The sequence below is a fragment of the Erinaceus europaeus genome, chromosome 7, assembly GCF_950295315.1.
Source record: "Erinaceus europaeus chromosome 7, mEriEur2.1, whole genome shotgun sequence".
NCBI classification, from domain to species: domain Eukaryota; kingdom Metazoa; phylum Chordata; class Mammalia; order Eulipotyphla; family Erinaceidae; genus Erinaceus; species Erinaceus europaeus.
In genome coordinates this window covers 127,502,707-127,521,899 of record NC_080168.1, presented here as the reverse complement: position 1 = coordinate 127,521,899, position 19,193 = coordinate 127,502,707, and the positions used below count along the sequence as shown (strand labels likewise).

At 47.9% G+C, this 19,193-nt stretch overlaps 1 protein-coding gene and 1 long non-coding RNA gene across 7 annotated transcripts in view; one reads left to right on the top strand and one right to left on the bottom strand.

The window, feature by feature from the left end:
* Window positions 1–19,193, top strand: part of TMCC3 (transmembrane and coiled-coil domain family 3) — a 306,581-nt gene that overhangs the window by 239,451 nt on the left and 47,937 nt on the right. Inside the window, exon 1 of one of the 6 annotated variants that reach the window (XM_060195556.1) lies at window positions 10,221–10,243. The exons of 4 other annotated variants lie outside the window; for them this stretch is intronic. The gene's annotated coding sequence lies outside the window, so the exon portion shown is untranslated. Of the gene's footprint in view, window positions 1–10,220; window positions 10,244–18,698; window positions 18,793–19,193 lie in introns of those variants that run through there. One more of the 6 variants, XM_060195560.1, reaches the window with a different exon arrangement.
* LOC132539534 (uncharacterized) lies at window positions 2,344–17,654 on the bottom strand. Its single transcript, XR_009550881.1, has 4 exons — window positions 17,415–17,654; window positions 3,425–3,702; window positions 3,182–3,342; window positions 2,344–2,552 (listed from the first exon to the last, which is right to left on the bottom strand). It is a non-coding gene; the product is annotated as an uncharacterized LOC132539534 (long non-coding RNA).

Here is a 19,193-nt window from a genome sequence, read left to right as displayed (position 1 = left end):
ATCTGAAAGCAAATGTAAAATCATTTTGAATTGGCTACTAGACTGCGTTTTGAATGTCATCATTCCTTTAACGTCCCTCCTCCTGGTACAGTCTGTACAAGCTGATGTGCGGTGTTTTTCAGTACGTAATATCCACACAGTGAAACTCTTCTTCTGTAAATGTGGATTGTGGCACTGGTTTGCAATCACCGCCCAGCTGAGGTCCAGAATACTGCCTTCACCTCAACACTCATCCTCACCTCTTTACAGTCCACTCTTCCTCTGCGGTCTCACGTCTTCATAGTTTCCCCTTCCTAGTATGACTTCTCGCACTCATCATAGTGCTTTGAGGTTGCTCCACGCGATTATAAGTACTGGCCGTTTATTCCTCTTTATTGACTTAAATGCAGGGCCTCACAGCTGACTGTACTTGTCTCCGTTTTTCTCGTGTCACTGCCACAGTGTTATGAAGACTGTAGCGTGTCAAACTCTAGTTTGAAAGGACACTAATTTCTTCTTCTTCTGTTGTTGTTGTTGTTTTAATATTTACTTATTTATATCTATTGATAGGACAGAAAGAAATTGAGAGGGAGATGAGAGATAGAGGAAAGACACCTGCAGCATTGCTTCACCATTCATGAAGTTTCCCCTGCAAGTGGGTCCTGGGGGCTTAAGCCAGGTTCCCACCTTCCTGGTAATGTGTACATTCAGCTAGGTGGGCCAGTGCCTTTCTGAGCAGTGGGGTCATGCTGTGATTTCTCTTTTTTCCCCTGGTCTCTCTTCCTCTACTGAAAACAAACAAACAAACAAAAAAAAAACAACAGCAGAGAGTCTACCAGCTCAGAGTCCCAGAAGATAGTCTTGGTGATTAAAAAGCAAAACACTGAGATGGCTAATGTCAGGGTGGGAGACAGCTGTCCAGGCCACACAGCCCATGAATTCATTTGGTCTGGTCCTAGCAAGGCAACCTTAGATCAGACTTGGAATTCCACAAAGCCAGGAGCTCGTTTAAGTGCTTTGTTTTTTGTTTTTTAAATCTGGGTTATAGTTCTCGACACTGGCTGCCTGCCATTGCCCCAGTCCTGTCAGAGCACCCCACTCTCCTGGCCAGCTCCCTGCTTTATGTGCTAATTTTTTAAGTTGATCATTCTGTATGGCCTGAAAATGATGGTATAAATATCTGAATGGCCACTGACTGAAAAAACAGGCCCTCACCCCTGGGCTAGAGCATGCATCCAGTTTGACCTGCATTCCAGAGCCCATCTCCAGCCGTCTGGCAGAACTCCTTCAGTCTCTGAAAAGAGAGAGAGATGCAGACCCTGTGTAGATAAATTTGCCTCTGGGTAGTAGAATGGTGGGTGTTTTGTTTTTCTTCTTCTAGCTCTTAGGCATATTCATAACTCTTCTAAAATAAACATGGTTCACAATGAAATGTATCTATGATGAGTAGACTTTGTCCTGAAAAAACAAAATCTCATTGATGCTATAATTAATTGGTTCTCCCTCTTGTCTTGGCCTGGGAAGAGGCAGTGGGCCAAATGTTTGACCCTGGTGATGGAAACCAGCAGCACCTGCAGGCTGTGGGCATCCCAGGCTGCACGTTGTAGGTACAGTGTGGTTCTAAAACTTTTCCTGACTTTTCCTGCTACACTTCAGATTAGAGCTGATTTGAAGCAGGCAGGGCCCAAAGTGTAGGTTTCAGTAGAAAATGTACGGACGGGCCACCCTGCCCCAGAGACCCTTCCCTGTCCTGAGGGCCTCTGGGCCTCTAGGGCTCTGAGACCCCTCACGTGGACCCCTCAGGTGTAGGCACTGCCCTTGGATGCTCAGACTGGGAGGGCAGACTCGAAGACAGGTAATGTGAGTCTCTCAGGGGCTCCTGGCCTCATGTGGATGAGTTCTAGAAAGAACTGAACCAAAGCTCTGGTCCAGAAGCAGTGGACGCCATTTTGTAAGTCCAGCCCCTCTCCCTCCACACCCGTGCCCTCCTGTGGGGGTTGTCTCCTGGTAGCAGTTGGTAGGACATTATTGAGAGAGGGTCCTTTGTGGTTAGCCCTGAGCTGTGCGTTTTGTAGGGGTGTGTATACATCTTTGTATCCTCATGCAAGGGAAATACTGAATCATGGGCGTCACAGGTAGACGGGTTATTCGATTTGACTCTGACAGAAGAAGCGTGTTGTAGAGAAGGGAGGCACAGAGATGCTAATTGTCATGGCAACCAGCAGGTTTTTGTAGTAGAACACACTGCCTTTGTAACTCAAACCAGTCACCTTTTCTTTTCTTTTCTTTTCTTTTTTTTTTTTCCCTTTCTAACTACAGACAACAGACTTGATACAAATGCAAAGATACAGTACCATTTCTCAGTGGGACATTATTGTTAAATTTATTTTGAGGGGGGTTAGTCTTTCAGGGATTTTTTTTTTTTAATGCCTTCATTGAAGTTCAGAGTCCAGTGCTTTGGAGTCACAATGCCAGGTGCTGAGGTGCTGCCGTTACTGTACATGGATCCTCCCTTCCACAGACTTGCCCCCCCAGCCCCGTCTCAACCCGTCTGAGTCGTGTGGTCAGGATTCCTATGAAGGATCAGAATGGGAAAGCATTTGGAATTTGACAGACAGCACCTTCTGGGCACAGCTCCTCCCTGGGAAGGAGTATTCCATCTCCCATACTTTGAATTTTTAATATTTTTTTCTCCTTGCCCTTGTATGATCCTGTTCTCTCTCCCCCCACCCCCCCCACCACGCTTTTTTCCTGAGATTGAGCAGATGTTAGTTAAGATGCTTAGAAAGCTCATTTCTGGAAGTCAGGTGGTAGTGCAGCAGATTAGGCACACAAGACACAAGGACCGGCATAAGGATCCCAGTTGGAGCCCCTGGCTCCCCACCTGCAGGGGTGTCGCTTCACAGGTGGTGAAGCAGGTCTGCAGGTGTGTATCTTTCTCTCCCCTCTCTGTCTTCCCCTCCTCTCTCCATTTCCCTCTGTCCCATCCAACAACAACGGCATCTATAACAACAATAACCACAACAAGGGCAACAAAGGGGGGGAATATAGTCAGTGGATTCATGGTGCAGGCACCAAGCCCCAGCAATAACCCTGGAGACCAAAAAAGAAAGCCCATTTCTGTAAGTTGCCACATAGACAAGTTCAAAGTACACACACACACACACACACACACACACACACACACACATGCCCCACTCACTGTCTAAAAACCCTGGAGGGGCGGGCGGGCGAGCGTTGTTGGTTGACTTTGGGCAGTCCGGGTGAGGTTTCGAAGACCCGTGTGAGCAAGGAGCCCTGGTGTGAACGGGTGGAGTGTAAGCACCGCCTTGCCTTGAGTGTCTTTTCATGGTGTCTGTTCACCTTGAGAGAAGGTAAAACCTTAGATTTGTCTTCACATCCTCAAACTGGCCCGGAGCACCCCCCTCCCCCCCACACACTATACCTTGAGAGGGGCCATGGGCCCTAATAGACTTCCTCAGACGGCATCATCAGTGTCGGTGGCACCTGGCGGGGCCCTAATAGACTTCCTCAGACGGCATCATCAGTGTCGGTGGCACCTGGCGGGGCCCTAATAGACTTCCTCAGACGGCATCATCAGTGTCGGTGGCACCTGGCGGGGCCCTAATAGACTTCCTCAGACGGCATCATCAGTGTTGGTGGCACCTGGTCTCCATAGTGCGCGGCATGCAGAATCAGTCACCTGGGCAGCTTTGCATGTCTCTGGATTTAAAAGCAAGGTTCCTTTAACCCCTTAGCTCAGCTTCCTCCTCCCCTCCCAACACCCAAGTGACTCCTGAGTGACCCCTTCCACCAGGCCAGGGGACAGCGGAAAGGAAATGTCGGGCAGAGTCTGTTCCCAGGCAGCACAGGTGTGGCGCGTGCCTACAGGTGAGTCCCCTGAACACGCCCCCAGCACCTCCTGTGCTCGATGCCCCAGGGGTAAAATCAGGCCCTCCCCGCATCAGGATCGTACTCTTCGAGGGCAAGATGGACCGGCCCCAGCCACAGGTTAGATACATCGTTGAGAGGCAAGGCCTTAGCTCAGCCAGAAGAGTGGTGCCCGAGCACGTGTGAGGCCCTGGTTTGATCCCTGGCCTCACACAGGAGCACCATGGACAGCTGAAGAGGGTGCTGTGTGGGTGGTGGTGTGGTTTGCTGGACTTGAAAGCATGGGGCGCCAAGTTTGGTCCCTGGCATCACGTGTGCTGGAGTGATACTCTGATGTGTTCTGCCCCTCTCTCTTTCTCCTCTCTCTCTTCTGTGTCTCATGCTAATAGAGGGATGAATGGGTTTTTTTTTCTCTCTTTTTCTTTTTCTTTTTTTGTCTCCAGGGTTATCACTGGGGCTCAGTGCCTGCATTACAAATCCACTGCTCCTGGAGGCTATTTTTCCCCTTTTGTTGCCCTGTTTATCGTTGTTGTTGTTATTGCTGTTATTGTTGTTGGATAGGACAGAGAGAAATGGAGAGAGGAGTGGAAGACAGAGAGGGGGAGAGAAAGACACTGCAGACCTGCTTCACTGCCTGTGAAGTGACCCTTTTGCAGGTGGGGGTGGGGCAGGGGCTCAAACCGGGATCCTTAGGCCAGTCCGTGTGCTTTGCAGCATGTGGCTTAACCCACTGCACTACCACCCCACCCCTGGAATTTTTTTTTTTTGCCTTCAGGGTTATTGCTGGGGCTCAGTGCCTGCACTGGAATCCACTATTTTTCCCTTTTGTTATCCTTATTGTTTATTGTTGTTGTTATTATTATTGTTGTTGTTGTTGTTGGATAGGACAGAGAGAAATCAAGAGAGGAGGGAAAGACAGGGAGAGAGAATGACACCTACAAACCTGCTTCACCGCTTGTGAAGTGACTCCCCTGCATGTGGGGAACCGGGGGCTCGAACCAGCTTCCTCGAGCTAGTCCTTGTGCTTTGCGCCATGTGTGCTTAACCTGCTGCACTATTGCCCCACCCCCAATGAATCTTTTTTTTAGGTGGTCTTATCAGGGCTGAGCAGTGACATACCTGACTGAGTACCTATTTACTACATGTGATGGCCCAGGTTCGAGCTCCCACTTCCCACCTGCAGGAGAAAGCTTCCTGAGTGGTTAAGCAGGTGTGTCTCTTTCTCTGTGTCTGTTGCCCCTCCTCTCTGTTTCTGTTCAGCCTGTCGAATAAAGTAAAAAAGGAAAAAAGAACTTTGTGCCTTTTATAAATAAAAATTAATAAATAAATTCTCTTTATATAAATAAGTAGTAAATACATTTTTATAAAATAAAAATTTTTTAAAAAGTAAAAGGAAGGAGGAAATGAGTGCAGGGGCAGTGGATTCATTGTGCAGACACCAATCCCCAGCAGCAGAATTGGCGGCAGTAAAAACAGAGCGGCCATATCTAAACGCGGCTCATCTCCCAGGCTCCCTTCCTGTTCAAGACCTCCAAGGGCCCTTATCATCGCGGGCTGTGGGCCAGCTGAGCTACTCCCCCTGGTTACCCGCTTTTCAGTCCCCAGTGCAGACCCCTCTAAGCTGCGAGCTCCGCCTGCCCGCCCGCCCGTTTGAGTTTACACCTTGGTGTGGACGGAGGGTGCCTTTCCCGACAGGGCAGGTGCTTCCTGAAAGAGCCTTCCTGACTCCCACCAGCCCAGCATGGGTGCTGCCCCACCAGCCTGCACCCCATCTGGGATGATGAGCCTTTGTATTCTTGTCATCTATGCTTCTCTTGTCTGTCTCCCTACAGGAAATTGGGCAGAGATTGCATCTCTGGTGCTTGATGCATAATGCAGAATAAATGTTTGGCTAGATAGAGAAATGGCAGGAGACAAAGAAGGAATGAATGAAGCGTTCCACGCACAGATATCAGTGTGATAGTTAAGCTCCCACATTCCAGCAGACAGCAGCATTTCCCTTTGCAGAGCTCAGTGTTTGAGGACACTGACTGACTGATTAGTGAAGGCCATGGCTACGTTTGCTGTTGAAGTAAGGCTAATTAAAGAAGACATGCACTCTTATCTCCATATTTTAAAATTTATCTTCTTTCTGCTTTTGGCTTGTAGGAAAATGTTTGCCCAAAGATGCTAATTCGTGTTTTCACTCAGGGATCTAGAAGAATAGAGATTTTGTTAGCAGGTTTTGTCAGCAGTCTGAAGAAATATTCCCCTTGCATCTGATTACAAAAAAATTCCAAACAATGGTGTACACAAAGCAAAGGTTAACATAGAAAGTGAACTGCGTGTTTTTTGTTACTCATATGAGAACAAACCCCTTTCTAGCAGACCTGAGTTAATGTTCACATTTAACTTTTGGAAAGACCCTAAGGATGGGATGGTTGCCAGGGGAACCAACCAGGATTAGAAATCTGGGACTTTCACGATTCTGTTCTTTACTCCCAGGGAGGGGAGAGAGGCCAGTGCCAGTGGTCCGGTCTATCACACCTTTTTACTGAAGTTCCGGTACAATCCAGGGACAAGCACCCAGTAGAGCACATGCTTACAGTAGAGCACAGCTCTGGGTTCAAACCTCAGCACTATCTGGGGGCACCACTCGGGAGACTCCGTGGTTGGTGGAGTGGTGCTATGGCATCTCTCTCTCCCCTGTCATAGAAAGAACAAAAGCCTAGGCCCGTGAGCTGTGCCCACCCAACACCCCATGGTCTGGTTGTGGCGAGTGAAGTAGGAACTGAGTGTTCTCCTGTATCCTGTTGACCACCCTAGCAAATTGACCAGTGCAAGGAGAGGGTCTTGGAGACCTCCAGTATACTGCCAGTCGGTCAGAAGCAAAGGTGACAGGGCCTTGCAGTTGGGGTCTGAATGGTGAGGGCCACAGGTGAGTAGCAGTCCAGGGCATGGGGGCCTTATCCCATGGAGTTTTATACTGTCTCTGGTTAGATGGTGTTAGGACTGAGTTACATTATAGCTCAGCCAGTCATATTGTGGAATGTTTTGTATGTATATGGGGGGGATACACACACGCACACACACGCACACACATGCACACGTACGTATTTGATGATCAGAAGTATGGTTGTGGTGTGTGAGAGGAGGAGATACACAGGATTAAGTTTTTTTTTTTTTTTAAATCCTGGCCCTCAGGAGTCGGGCATTAGCGCAGTGGGTTAAGCACACGTGGCACAAAGGCAAGAACCAGCGTGAGCATCCTGGTTTGAGCCCCCAGCTCCCCACCCGCAGGCAGGTCCCTTCACAGGCAGTGAAGCAGGTCTGCAGGTGTCTGTCTTTCTCTCCTCCCTCTCTGTCTTCCCCCTCTCCATTTCTCTCTGTCCTATCCAACTACAATGACAACAACAACAGTAATAACTACAACAACAATAAAAACAAGGGCAACAAAAAGGAAGTAAATGTAAATAAAAAATTAAATCCCGGCCCTCAAATACTTCAAAGTATGACCGTCCTTGGAGACAGGGCCTTAACAGAGGGAATCTAGTTAATGTAAGGTCAGTAGGATGGACATGGACTGTAGCTCAATATTCCGTGTAAAAAGGGCAAGTCCTTCTAAAAAGGGGAAATGTGGAGAAAGGCAAACAGAAGAAGTAAGATACGAAGGCACCGGAAAAATTATAAGACTAAGGTTTTGGGGGTATAGTTTCACACCCATACAGAGTGTGTGTAAGTCAGCACAGCCTCCACCCAAGTGTATACACACACACACACACACACACACACACACACACACACCACTGTTGTTCTGAGTCTGAGAGACAGTTTGCTTATGTTTTTTTCAAGTTTGTTTGTTTTACTTCTGTATATCCCACAGTGAGTGAAACAGTAGTCTATCATCTCTTCCTTGTGAGACAGTTTTGTTGGATCAAGTCATTTAGACAGCGGCTCTTTTGTTATGCGGCCCTGGAAAGTGATGCAGTCAGCCAGGTGTTTCCTGTTAGCCTGCAGCAGAATGAAGACACAGAGGACACCTTGAAGCCCTAGGGCGGTACTGGGTGAGCAGGTGGTTGCCTTGGGATTCCCCAGATTAATAGGAAACTTACCATCGAAACAAATAGCACTTGCAGGCCAGCACTAGCAGGCAATGAGCTTCCATGCCCGGGGCACCAGAAATCCCAGATTCAGTCCCCAGCAGTGCTCAGGTCAAAATAAACAAGTCAACAGCATTTTAATTTGCTTCCAGCAAACATGGACCTCAAGTATAAGTCTGTGACCCAATTTGAGAAACAGAGGTGAGAATAAGAGAAGCAGTTTAGCCTCTGGTTCCGAGTCCAGCTTCTGTCTCTGTGTTTCGGCGGTGTACAGAAACGGCAGTGAGTTGGAGATCAGAGCTAAAAGAGTGCGCCTAGCAGGTGTCTGGAACCCACCCTTCCCTGTGGTTTCTCTCTCAGGAAGAAACTCACAGGCCCCTCTGCTCTGGTTTTGAAAGAGCGTCCTGCTCTGCTCAGTCCTGAGCCTTGTTGAACTGGTACGGAGACCCTGAGAGACAAAGGAGCCTGTCCAAGCTTAGGCAGTCTGGGTGGTTGTCCTGTATTCTGTTTAATGGGACAGGCAGAAATCGAGAAAGGGCCGTGTTGGCTTTGCATTTTTAAATAGCAGCTATGTTAAGATAAGAATTGACATCCTCATACAATTTGCCCATTTAAAAGTGTGCGATTCAGTGTTGTTTTTTTTTAGCATATTCATAGAGTTACACAGCCGCCACAGTCAATTTTGTGAACATTTCTGTCACACACACACACACACACACACACACACACACACACACACACACACACACACACACACACACACACCACCAAGAATCTCTGTTCCCCCTAAGCAGTCGCCATTCATTTTCTGCTTAGAAGCTCTAGGCCACTTTCTGTCTCTGCGCATGCCTTGTTTGGGACAGTCTGCAGGGAGAATCAGGCACAATGTGGCCTTTCTGTCTGCCTTCCTGGAGGGAAGCGCCTTCGGGGTCGGGCACACTGGAGCTTCCATCAGCACCGCACTCCCTCTTCTTGCCGAATAGCCTTTCACCGTGTGGGCGCACCACACCGTCCATCCAATCTCCCGTTGCTGCACAGCCAGTGTTTACTTCTCTGGGGCTCTTGCGATCAGTGCTCCTATAAACACTTGTGGACAGGTGGGCTTATTTTATTTTATTTTTGCTGGCATCCATTTTCAGCCTGCTTGGGAATGTGCCTTGGAGCAGATGTGGTAGAGGTAGGGCACCAGGGGAGATCTGGTTAGCCTTTGGAGGGGCCTGCAGACCATGCTCCCCAGCAGCTGCAGCTCTGTAAGTTCCCACCCGCAGTTTATGGGCTCTGTTTCTTCTGTCATTCTGTCTGTCTGGGTCTTAACTGTCCCGGTGGGTGTGAAGCTCCCAGTTTTGTGCTGGTTTTACCATTTCCCTTTTTTTTTTTTTTAACCAGAGCACTGGTCAGCTCTGGCTTATGGTGGTGTGCGGGATTGAACCTGGGACTTTGGAGCCTCAGGCATGAGCATCTCTGTGCATAACCATTATGTTATCTACCCTCCGCCCTTACCATTTCCTTTTAATGAAGGTCCCTGTCATTATATGTGACATTAGGTACAATACCCTTGGCTGAAAGACTGTTGTGACCAAAGACAAAAGTTCAGAATGAACTCTGTGCTTTGCTCCATTCTGCTTCCTAGTCACTTCTTTCCAGACAGATCCTTCACCTGCAGCTGGCAAGACGGCTCAGCTGGCAGGATGCTGGACTTGCTTGCCGCAGGCTCCCTGTTCAGCCCTCCACACCCCATGTACGGGGCAGTGCTCTGGCTTCTCTCTCCTGCCATCTTTCCCTGTATCCTGTACAACTGTCTCTCATATATATATAAACAAAACGAGTATTTTAAAAGCTTACAGGGCCGGGTGGTGGCACATGTGGTCGAGCAAATGTTACAGGGTGCAAGGACCTGGGTTCAAGCCCCAGGCTTCACAAGTGTAGGTGTCTGTGTTCCTGCATTTCTTTCTCCCCCTTCCCTCCCAATTTTTCTGCCTCTATCCAAAGTAACTGTTTTTAAAAGCCTATCTATTTCAGGGTAGAACCAGAGTATCACCATGGCATCTCCCATGGGAGCCCGCCACTCAGCCACACCCTGGCCTTTCAGAGCCCTTTCCCAAGACCGGCTATCCAAAAGATGGGTCGAAATAGCTGTGATGACTACCCTCTGCTTGGACTTGCCGTTGTTGTGGGAAGTGCATACCAGTAGACCCTTCGGAGTCCTCCCCAAGACAGCCATCAGGGGTGCAAGGCCTTGGGCAGCAGCCAGCCTCTGCGGGGGTAGCAGTTGTCTGGCCCCCATCTTTCCTTGGGTAAGGTGGCCTGGGCACTTACTTGCTCGTTGTTTCCCTAGGGGGTAGCTGGACTGTGTGGATGCTATTGTTAGGAGCTGACCACAGCCATGGCGCCCCGTGCCAGTAGGAACAGATGCCACAGCCTCTTCTCAGACGAGCTTTGCAGTCTGCAAATTGTCTCATAAAGACCACAGAGCCTAGCAGAGGGCATCACACCCTGTGAAGTCAGGAGTGTGAAATGAACGAATACCAGTAGGCATTGTAGGCAAGTGTTGAGAATATTCGTTGTGACTGCTGATTGTCAGAGCCACGGACAAAGAGGAAGGTGCAGCCACGTGGGCATGACTAGCAGGTGTCGCTTTAGCACCAGCATACAACATAGCGCAGGGGACAGCCGGGCGGAGGGACATGGGCTCTGAAAACTCGAGTAAGTGGGTGCCGGGCAGTAGTGCTCCAGGCTAGGCAAACATAGCACAAAGCACAAGGATCCCGGTTCCAGCCCCCGGCTCCCCACCTGCAGGGGGGTCATTTCACAAGTGGTGAAGCAGGTCTGCAGGTATCTCTCTGTCTCTTTCCCTCTCTATCTTCCTCTCCTCTCTCAATTTCTCTGTGCCCTATCCAATAAAAATGAAAAATGGTCACCAGGAGCAGTGGATTTGTAATGCTGGCACCGAACCCTGGAGGAAAACAAACAAACAAACAAACAAACAAACAAAAAACTAAGGGAGCTGGGTGGTAGCACAGCGGGTTACACGCATGTGGTGTGAAACTCAAGGACCAGTGCAAGGATCCCAGTTCGAGCCTCTGACTCCCTACCTGCGGGGGGTGGGGGTGGGTGGGTGACTGGGTGGGAGGAGGGAGGACAGAGCTTGCTTCACATATGGTGAGGCAGGTCTGCAGGTGTCTATCTTTCTTTCCCCCACTCTGTCTCTGTCTTCCGGACTCTCTCGATTTCTCTCTGTCCTGTCCACAAATGGGAAAATGCAAAACAAAAAAACAAAAAAAGCAACTATTTAAGCCTTTGTTGCACTTGGCAAGATGATGGTTTGGGGAATGGCCTTAGAAGAGAAACTAAGTCACACTGCACTGTTACTGTTGCTGTTAGGTCTTTCTTCTTCCACCTGTTCTCAGTATCACTTAGCTTTATCTGCTGAGAGTAAGACCAGAAAGTCAACCTGCTACCATGGCTCCCAGGAGCCTAATAAACCTCTGCTTTCATCTGTCCTGAAACAGCTGCTCTGATGTTATCAGCAGTTAAGTCCTCGCTCACTTCGTGTCCTCCATTGAGTCTTGGAAGCTGCAGTTTTTTTTAATTGCCACCAGGGTTATCACTGAGGCTGCATGCCTGCACTACAAATCCACCACTTCCAGCAGCCATTTTTTCCCTTTTTTTAATTAATTTTTTTTTAATTGGAAAGGTCAGACAGTTTGAGAGGGAAAGGAGACAGAGGGAGAAAGAGAGGCACCTGCAGACCTACTTCACCATTCATAAAGCATCCTCCCTGCAGGTGGGGAGTGGGGGCTTGAACCCATGTCTTTCACATGGTAATGTGTGCACTTAACCAGGTGCACCACTGCCTGACCCCCTGAAGTTGCAGTTTGAGCCAGATTCTTGAATTACATGACTTTGCTCAACGTTCAGGATTTCTGTTCTCTTTATCAGCTTCATAATAAAATGACATTGAATGAAAGGATGTTCATTATTCAAGGCCTTGTATTTAAGTTCTGTGAGTCTTGGTCCCTTATCTAAAAATAAATGGAGATCCTCTGTAGGTTCTGATGATGATATGCAAGTTCGCACGTACAGCAGTCACCCAACAAATATTAATTCTCTCTACTTACATAGTTCCGATATTTTTCTGTTGATATACAAGTCCCCACATATGGTAGTCACTCAACAAATATTAATCCTCTTTACTTACATAGCTCAGATATTTTCCCCTACAAGTGTAATTAATCCAAGTCCAGAAACAGAGGGTCTTTTGTACTGTTTGACGTATCTTCACAAAGACTGAGCTCTTGGCAAGATGTAAGCACTGATGGATATGAAAACTACAGTTTGGTAGCTACTGATTGACGTGTGTTTACTAAATAGCTATCAGATTGCAGGAAGCTTACCTAGAATTAAAGAAGCAATCCTAAAAAGATGAATTTTGTCTTCTTGCTTAGACAAAAAAAATACTCTCAAGAATATGTTTGCCCTTTGATAAATATTTGTGAAATCACCATCTTTGCATCTTTGCAATGCCCCAGGTGAAAATCTATGATACATTGTCTAGCTTTGGCTCAAAAGTTATGTCAAGCTAACTCGCATAAAAGCTTAAACTTGAGTGGCTACTAAAGGGTTATTTTGGGGATCCTCTTTGACTTCTAAATTATCATCTCTATGTTAAACAAAAGGCGGGGAGTCGGGTGGTAGCGCAGCGGGTTAAGCGCACACGTGGTGCAAAACGCAAGGACTGGCATAAGGGTCCTGGTTCAAGCCCCCAGCTCTCCACCTGCAGGGGAGTCGCTTCACAGGCGGCAAAGCAGGTCTGCAGATGTCTATCTTTCTCTCCCCCTCTCTGTCTTCCCCTCCTGTCTCCATTTCTCTCTGTCCTATCCAACAATGACGACAACAACAACAACAATAACTACAACGACAAAAAACAAGGGCAACAAAAAAGAAAATAAATAAAATATATTTTTAAAAAGTTAAAAAAAAAAAAAGGAATATTCTTTTGGTCATTGGGTCTTTTTTTTTAGACTTTCAGGGAAGTCATAGTAACAGACTCCATGTCTGATTGGACTCCATGGTAACAAAGGGTTGTGACTTTTATTAGAAAAGAGCCAAGCATGCAAGAAAGATAAAAATCAGAGTGTGGAAAAACGTCCAACAAGATGAATACAGTTTTCAGATCTGTGCCCTAGAACGCAAAGATTTCTCAAGACATCAGTCTCCATTACAAAGTTGAATCCCACGGGGTTGTTACTAGGTCTTAGAGATCAGCACTTACTCCTTAAAGATATGCCTACATTTTTGCTTTTATTCATTCACTCATTTAATATCTCTCTCTCTCCCTCTCCCCCCCCCCCCACGTCATATCAAAGTTTGAAACAGTAATGGAAATCTAACCGAAGATGATTCTGATCTCCAAGCTAGAAAAGAAATGTAGCACTTTTCTTTGTGGAACTGGTTACAGCTGTACATTGTGAGACCGTGTGGGTGGGCCAATTAGAGGCAATTATAACTGGATTAAAGCTTGCTGTGTTGCTTTCCAGGCTGGGGGTTTTGTTTCCCATCAGTGTTTCTCCTTGGAGTTTGGAGACACTGACTCCAGGGCAGGAGTCCTCTTTTTACATCCCTGGGGGAGTCCTCCTCTTTCCTCTGCCAGCTGCTCACTGCAGGCTGACGTGAGCGGCACTGAGCTCAGCCTGCTTTTGCCGGGAGGTGCTGCTGTGGACACATGGGGAGGTGATGCAGACTAAGCCGGCCATTGTGCTCTTCCTGCTTCACCTGCTTATGTGGGGCTGAGTTCACTTTTTTAGCAGATGCTTTTGGTTTGTAATTTCTCCTTCTACTGGTGTTGAAAGGGAAAGAACGCCAAGGGGACAGCATTAGTTACTCTTCACAACAGTGGCATGCTCCGACCTGCTCACTGGGTCCCGACTGCATTAGTCACATTTACATAGAGGCTCATACTGGTGAATCAGTAACTTCTTCACAGATGCTCCCGTGTAAACATAATGAAGAAGAAGTAGTGCTGGTGTAAGAGGAAAGGGTTAGTTCCCCAAATTTCAGGTCTCAGCTGTCTTAGTCAGCTGCTTCGTCCTTGAGAAAGCTATTTGACTTCTTAGACTTTTCCTTATCTTAAAAGGAGGACTTTGAATTCACTGGTTCCCCACCCCCACACACCCACTTGTTTCTAGAAATGGCCCGGGGCACTAGTTTAAAGGCTCCTAGTTTAAAGAGTCTCTCCAGAGATTCTGGTTTATTAGGTCTGGGGTGGGGCAAGGATAGGAGGGGCCCAGGGTGAGCTTAGAGATGATTGGAGCTTGATGTGGGGTGGCCTAGTCTGGGCTGGGCTGGGCGAGTGGGAGCTGCGGGAGGAGGCTGTGTAAGGTAGACCCTTGGGTTCAGCCCTGACTCCTAGGTGTCAGTAGCACCTGGAGACCAGCTGATCGCAATCACAGCTTGAGAAACTCTCATCTACACCATCCAGACTTCTTTCCAGCTTGAAGGATGGCTTGTCCACTCACAGTTCAGACAAGCTGAAATGCCACATGGATGAGAAGGCCGTGTGCAGGCCCCGCACAAGATAGGGTTCAGCTGCCATCCCATCTTGTCATGTTCAGAAAAGTCCATTGTTTTGTTTTTCAAGCAGTGTAGACCCTGAGTGATTTGGCTCACAGAATTTGCTGCCTTCTCTGGCTAGGTTCGTAAAGCTTGATTTCTTCTCGTTTGCATGAAACTCTGCCCACAACGTAGGCATTACCTGGGGACCTGAAAACCCAGCCCCCAAGAGCTGGTAAGTCTTGTTTATGTATGGCCTGGGCATCAGTCTTTGTCTTTTTTTTTTTTTCCCTATAGAGACCGTCAGAAAGGTAGAGAGAGCGAAACAGACCACAGCACTGACTTCTCTCGCTGTGGTAGGGTCCAGGCTTGAACCCGTGTCATACCCATGGCAGAGCAGCACACACTAAGTGAGCTTTTATGTCACAGGCTCTTTTTTTTTTTTTTTTTTTTTGCTTCCAGGGTTATTGCTGGGGGTCAGTGCCTGCACCATGAATCCACTGCTCCTGGAGGCCATTTCTCCCCCTTTTGTTGCCCTTGTTATTGTAGCCTTGTTGTGGTTATTATTGTTATTGTTTATGTCATTCATTGTTGGATAAGACAGAGAGAAATGGAGAGAGGAGGGGAAGACAGAGGGGGAAGAAAGACAGACACCTGCAGACCTGCTTCACCACCTGTGAAGTGACTCCCCTGCAGGTGGGGAGCCAGGGGCTAGAACCAGGATCCTTCCACCGGTCCTTGCGCTTTGCGCCACCTGTGCTTTACCCGCTGCGCTACCGCCCGACCCCCATATGTTACAGGTTCTTCCTAGAGCAGAATGGGATCGGAGAAACTTCAGCTTGAAACTGTGGTCAACTGTTTGCCGGCTGTGAGCTGTCTCTTAGGGCAGTTTGGAGCGAAACATTGTGTTGGGATTCTCTTTGTTTTAAACACACCTATAATTTAGTGAGTCATAGTGGAGGTAGGGGTGTGTGTGTGTTAGATATATGTATATGTATATTTTAAAGCAATGTTTGAATTGAAAATGATGCCATCTTAGTCTTTCTCACAGACTGTGTGCCTCTCCTTAAGTGGATCCAAGGGATCTTCAATTCAGGAGCCTGGTGTTTAAGGGGATATGGTTTGCTTAGTGGTGGGTGTGATCTCCTCTGACCATCTGTCTATCTGCCTTCACGTTGCCTCCTGTTGGCAGCAACAGAGCGCTTCTTGATGCCCAAGACAATTTATTGAGTCTTTTCAAACCATGAAAGAACTGGTCTGTATGTCTGTATGTCAGAGAGTCTCAGAATGGTAGAGGCTGGCTTTGGCTCCGGTGGTTGGCCAAGTGGGAGGTTAAAGGGATTCTTCATCTGCGTACAGAAGGCCTGGACACCTGAGACCTCAGGGTAGACTCGGCGCTGAGGTGAGGCATGCTCTTTCTTGACACTTCAGGACATACTCCTCAGCACACAGGAACACTCTCTCAGACTCTCACACTTGAGCCACACATCTGGCCAGGTTAAAAATTGCAGAAAGTGAAGCCAGATCTGAAGAGCACACCACTAAGTTGAACAGTTCTTTTAAAAGCAATTGTTTATTTATGAGAGAGAGAGAGAGAGGTGAGAGAGAACCAGAGCATCACTCTGACACGTGATGCAGGGCATCAGACTTAGGACCATGTGCTTATAAGTCCTTTCTGCCCCACCTCCCTGGTTCCAGTTGAATAATTTCAATTCAAGATAGCTAGTGAGTCAAATGACTAGAGAACTTGAAGGCGCTGTCAAATCATTTTATATTAGAACCTTGTGTGAATTTAAATTTTTAAATTATATTTATTTATTTATTTATTTGGATAGAGACAGCCAGAAATTAAGAGGGAGCAGTAGGGAGAGAGACGAGAGAAACCCACAGCCCTGCTTCACCACTCACAAAGCTTTCCCTCTGCAGGTGGGGATCAGGGGCTCAAACCTGGGTCCTTGTGCACTGTAACATGTACCCTCAATCAGGTGCGCCACCACCTGGCCCCTCCTTGTGTGAATTTTTTGAAGTGTTTATGACTGAGATGAAGAGGGCACGTTGAACTCGGCTATGGATGGAAAAATTTACCTAAATTGGAGTTGAAATAAAATAACCAGTGATGGAGATATTTTGAGACTGGGAGGGCAGTTGTAAAAATAGGTTAGGAAAGTCAGAGTCCACGTCTGAAGGCAGATCTAGAAGTCAAATGAACAAGCTTGCCTGTGTGGATTTGAATTCTTAGCCCATCATGGTCGGTCTAATTTTTAGAGCACTGTAGTTTTTAAATGTTCCTCTAAAGATTTACACATAGAATAAGTGAGATGAATCTAGCAAAGAAGGTATTTCTCACTGCAGAATACTATTGATCTAACATACGGCTTAAGGCATGGTCCATTTTCTGGAATATATTATTGAACATTTAACATACTTCAGACCTCCACTTGGACTGAGCCAGCGGAGAGAGGCCATGCAATATTAACTTCAGCAGACACTCTTCCTCTTAAATATTACAGTATACACACAGAGTTCTGTTTCTAGGACTAACCTTTATTAGGCTGACAAAATTCTCGCTCTTCAAATCCCATTGCCCTTTTCTCCTCCATCACATGTCTACTACCGAATTAAATCAACACCAATTAAAGCACATGGCAATTTTGAGATCTCTGCATTAGTTATTTAATGTCAAGGGCAAGAAACGCCCGGTTCCCTAGACCCATTCTGACATGAGTTTCTCATCTGACTTACGGCAGTTCAAATATTTGAGAGGGTGTTCATAGGAAGAAGGTCAGAAGGGATTTATTTATAGATAAATGACAGGCAGCAAGAATGCTTATAATCCCTTGCTGAGGTGAGGTCTCAGATGACTCTAATAGAAAGCAGAATATGACCGTGAAAGGGCAGGAGAAAAGTATTAAATACCTTCTGTGTCTGGCATGAAGGGTCCTTTTCTGATCTTGCTAATTTCCAGGAAGAATTTCCCGAGATGAGACTAGAATCTCAGAGGCCCACAGTCATGCAGCTGCATAGGGGCAGAGGTTTCACGTATGTCCTCTCAGTAAGGTGCCCTGACTGCTTTGCCGCTGACGGGCCCCGGTTCCATGTCTGCAGCCCGGGCCCCTTCGCTCTGAGCACCAGTGCTGAAACACCCCCAGCAGCTGACTCCCTCCGTCTGCCTCGCCACAGGTTCCTGTCTTGTGTGTAATTGGCTTTAAAGCAGCGCCCTCCACTTGTTCCTTACTGGCTTACTTGCTCCTCACTTGTTCCTCACTTGTTCCTCACTGGCTCAGTCTTCTTTCTTCCTTTTTTGGAAGAGAGAGGCAAGCGTCACCGCACCACCATCCACGGAGCCCAGACCTGGATCTGCTCTGCTGGGTGAGCTCTCTTCTGGTCCCTCCCTCCTGCAAGGAGAACCTGATCTCCATCAGACCTCTGATGGAGGTTTCTGCCACGTGGCCCATCCCATGAAATCCCAGCGCCTCAGCGCCATCTGACTGGTGCCTACAAGGTCCAGTCTCTCTGTCTGCGCCCGTTTCGCTCCCTGCCCTCACCTTACCCCCGTGTCCACCTGCTTTCTGACTAATTCAGACCTCGGTGCATCTGACGCCCCTTCTGACTGAATCTCTCCCTGCCTTAACACTGCGTATCCTCCCACCCTGGCTGTCCTGAAGGGCTCCCAGCCACTAAGCCACCTCTCAGGGCAGGGCACTCACCCCTCAGTGACTGTTACCGTGGGCCAGGGTGCACTGGAAGCCTCAGCTTGCAAGTAAAGCCACGGAGGGAAGTGTCTCCAGACCTTGCCATCCAGCCATGGTCCTCTGTGGACCCTGAGGCCGCTTATTCCTTACTGGCCTCGCCTCCTTTCCTGTTGGGTTTGCTGCCCAGTGAGCCGAGTCCCTTGTCAGCCAGCTGGGCATGAGGGACTGGACATCCTCAGAGGTTCCCTTTGCCATCCCACAGTTCTGTGATAACAGAACCCCCACCCCCAAGCTGCCTCCCTAGGAAGATACAAAGCATGTGTGTCTCCTCCCAGCAGCACAAAGAGCCCATTCTGCCCAGCAGACGAACACAGTGTGTTACTGCTGGCCCTCGTGCTGGGTACAGTGCAGGGCGTGGAGTTTCCCGAGACAAATGGAGGAATACTCAGAGATACGTGAGTGTCTCCAGAGTCCAGGCTGAGTCATGAGGTAGGTGCCGTTGGAATACCTCGCCCGCCTTCCTTTCAGGCTCAGTGCCTCTCGGGCAGCAGAGTGAGCTGGCCGCCCGTCCTGTCTCTCCCTGGTTTGTCTTGTGGCCTTCGGTAAGTCTCTTCACTGCTCTTGCATCTCAGTCAGTGTGTAAAGATGTATTAGAGCTTTGCAGTCAGTGATGACCTGTGATGTGTGTGAAAGAAATTGTGTGTGTGTGTGTGTGTGTGTGTGTGTGTGTGTGTGTGTGATCTTTATACTTGTCCAGTTCCTTCCCTACTTCTCAGTAGGGCTTTGTGCATTTAAACTGCTTACACACCTTTTCGTTTGGTACTTTAAAATGTGGAACCAACATGTGCGATTTAAGAGATGAGCAAATAATCTGGGTTAGTGGCTGCTGGCTGGAGAAGAGCCACTTCCCCTCCCACTTCCTTCTTGGTTGGAAAGTCTGAGTCCAGCCAGGTCCAGTTGGAACTGAACTTGGTTCCTGACATCCGGCCTTCTGACAAGTGGA